We start from the raw sequence: 3,544 nt of genomic DNA on the forward strand, positions 1-3,544 counted from the left end.
GCACAGCACCCCATAATAAACCCCCCTTATCACCTGGGCTAATTGTCTTCTATAAATATTTGTATTTGTACCCATATCACTGGTGGGAAGGTGCTGGAGGAATATGGAGGTGGTGGAGCAGATCCCTTGGCACTTCATTTCTTCCTTCTAGAAACTTTTGCTATTTTCAGGTTGTTTTTTTTTTCTCTCCAACTGAAATTTTATCCAAAACCTGAAAATTTTAAGTTAAAACACTTTAGTTGAAGATAACATTCCTCTAGAGCAGGTTAAGGAATCTCCTGGGTGTCACATGGTTGCTTGTGACCTGAGTTGGCCTCATCACCACTCTGGAACAGCACCTTTGGGTGGGGGAGGTGATTTGGGAGAGGGAGCTTGGATTTCCTGTTCCTGACTCATGAGTTGCCAGGGAATAAAGCAGTGACCCTTCTGTGTGTGTATTTCCTTTCTTAATCCCATATTTAAACTTTGTGCTCAAGCTCCAGGATAATTTTAGCAATAGAAAAAATCAAGTCTATTTTTTAAAAGCTGAGTAACTTGTAAATATAGTTTATAGTTAATAGTTTTCAGTGAGCTCTTTCAGAGCTCATATGGAGAGTTTGGAGATTTATTTTTAAATATTATAATTAGTTGTAATTTAATCTGCCCCCTAAGCAAATGCCTTGAAACACATCTCTGGTATTCCTCTCATTTCCCATGATTTATCTTATCCCAGGATAAGCCAGGATCAGGTATGGAAATGTTACCTGCAGACCCCTCTTCATTAGGCATCTGCTCACTTCACAGTCTAGTGTGACTTTAGATGTTGCTACAAATCAATATATTCTTAATTTTTATACTCTGTCTTTTCCAGCACAGGCTCCCTCCACTCTGTTGTCCCATTTATCTCTGTTGATCCTGTGTTGGAGGCACAACGTGGAGACCCCAGGAGATGGGCAACAGCAGCAGGAATTGCCCTGAGGGGCTTGTTTTGGCTGGGAACTGGGATCAGCACAGCCAGGGTGAGTTAGTGGAAGACAGAGGGTTGTGACAAAGCATTTGTGTGCGATTTTGTGGGGAACTTGGAGAAAAAGGAAAATATTTCATCACAGGATAAACTTTAAGGGGGATGTAGTGAAGTTGTTTGAGGCCAGGTTGGATGGGGCTTGGAGCAACCTGGGAGAGTGGAAGGTGTCCCTGCCCATGGCAGGAGGTGGAACTGGGTGGACTTTAAGGTCCCTCCCAACCCAAACCAGTCTGTGATTCCATGATGATGATGAAGGTGGGACAAAGTAAGGAAGTTCCCCTTTAGCTACAGATTCTCCAGACCATGGAAGGGATGGGCCTAGCAGCAAATGGGGACTGAGCTTTGTTCCCAGGGACAAGTAAAGGTGATATTTGGGTGAACCTGATGTTTTCAGACTTGCATCAGTATGAGCAGCCTCTCTGAAAGCCAGGGACAGTGTCCTGGCCAGGAACTGGAGTGGGACAGGTGCAGGGAAGAGGGGTAGTTTGGCCAAGGACCCAACAGCCACCACTCCTCCCCCTGTCTTGTGGTGTTACAGTGATGAAGCCACGTCTGGTACGACCGAGGGAACTGCAAACACAGAGCTCTTTAAATATTCCTGTATTTGAGAATCTATGGAAAACTGCAATTTATCTCTCGCAGGCAATCTCTAAATATTTGCATTTTGCTCAGTAGCTGCACAGAACATGGTTGAGAGCAGGATCAGGCCACAGGCAGCCTTTGTTTTGTTAGTGAGAGGAGTTTGGAACAGGCTTCATTTTCACTCTATAAGCCTCTCTGTGATCTGCCTCGTGCATCTGTTTCCCCTTGATCTCGCTGTGTGACTGACAGCTACTTTACACCAGCATTATCTGTCAAAACATTATTTAATGGAATCCCTTCTAGAAAGAGTTTTTGTTATTATTAGAAATCAAAATGCGGCGATAATTGAATCCCTTTATATTCCCTGTGTAATGCAAGGAGTAAGACATATTCACACCTAAGGGGAAAACACATCTGGATTTCCTCTTTGCCCCAAGACCGGGAGCTCTCCCTTTCCCTGGCACAGCTTTGATTCGCCGCAGCTCGGAGGGAGAGGAAATTTGCAGTGTGTGCATCTCATCTGAGGGAAACAATGCCATCCATCCACTGATTTTTTTTTTTTTTTTTTTTTTTTTGCTATAGGAATCACATTAAATAAATATATAGCGAGCTGCAGTGTCACAACAAGTAGATGTACAATTACGAAGACAAAATACCCCAAGGAAATCAACACAAGGCTTATTAATATCCAGGCCTGCAGAAGACAACTGTCAGACAATTGGTCAACAAGGTACATGGTATCTGTTAGATACTGACTAACCCATTATGATCTTTATGAAGTGTCCTTTTGGGGGTCTAGATCTTCAAATATGAGTTGGAAGACCCTTTTCTTTTATTAGTTGCTAAGCTCTTTATACTTTTACCATATTGCGGCAGGTTAGAAGTCTGAGCTTTATTGTCTTATGTTATTGAAAATCCAGATTCCCGCAGCCTTCTCCCTCAGGTCAAGATTTGTCTGAGAATACATTCTCATTTCTCCATGTACAAAGGCTGTCTGGAGAGAGGCAGAAAAAGATTATGACTGTAATATACTTAAATCCAATTTATTTGCCTGACTAGAAACTTCCACACTTCACAATTGCTTCCTACAGAAGATTTTGTATTTAATTCCTTCATCGCAGTAAGGAGCAGGAATGATCTTAGTCCTCCAACAGGTATATGCTCCACACACACCTGAGCCAGAGGAAGGAGAGATGGTGAAAATAGCAAATGGACACTTGTTTTGCATGTTTGCAGTTTATTTTTGCTTAAGGATAATGAGTTGCAAAGAGATCTCTAAATAACCTCTGCAGAGCTGGTGTTTGAGGGCACTGAGGGGGTTCTGAGCATCACCTGTGCAGTGCTCAATGTAGACATTTTGCTCAGTAGCTTCATTCTCATGCTCCTCTCTTAGTTCTTGGTTTGAGAGGACTTGTTAAGCTACTGAGGTCACTCACCAGGTTGCTGGGGCTATTTTAAACCTTCATTTGAGAAGGCTTGAAAAGCCCTGGGTCAGGTTTCCTACACCCTTTCCCTAAGCAGAGGTGGCACCAAACCCTTTCTGCCTGGCTCCCAGCACTGACCAAGGGAAACATGGACAGTCCATAACACTGTAGGCCATTTAGGGCCTCACCAACCCATTTATTTAGGGGAAAAATATAAAATGGGATCAAAAGGTGCTTTGAAAAGTGCAGTGCTCACCTTTGTGCTGTGTGTGGAGGGCTGTGGCTGAGAGCCTTGACTGTCCATAACCCTGTCTAGGGCTTGGGATTCTTGTAGAGGGTTGATAAACCACCATGAAGAGATCAGTAAAGTCATTTATTGTGGCACCACCTCCTGCTTGCCTTTGATTTAGCATGTGATCTGTAGCAGTGGTTGGGGCTCACTGCTTGGGCAGGACAATGCCAAAATGTGCCAGAAAAGAGACTTTCTTCACAGTTACCACAACAAAAATGTGCCAAACACTCCGAAGGTGCAAAA

The 3,544-nt window shown here is 43.4% G+C and overlaps 1 long non-coding RNA gene across 1 annotated transcript; it reads left to right on the top strand.

Annotated features, from left to right (window-relative positions):
- Nucleotides 1-708: 708 nt before the first annotated feature.
- LOC116790545 lies at nucleotides 709-2,301 on the top strand. Its single transcript, XR_004358396.1, has 3 exons — nucleotides 709-728; nucleotides 851-998; nucleotides 2,168-2,301. It is a non-coding gene; the product is annotated as an uncharacterized LOC116790545 (long non-coding RNA).
- Nucleotides 2,302-3,544: the final 1,243 nt, after the last annotated feature.

This window comes from Chiroxiphia lanceolata, chromosome 8 (assembly GCF_009829145.1).
Source record: "Chiroxiphia lanceolata isolate bChiLan1 chromosome 8, bChiLan1.pri, whole genome shotgun sequence".
In the NCBI taxonomy this organism is placed as follows: Eukaryota; Metazoa; Chordata; class Aves; order Passeriformes; family Pipridae; genus Chiroxiphia; species Chiroxiphia lanceolata.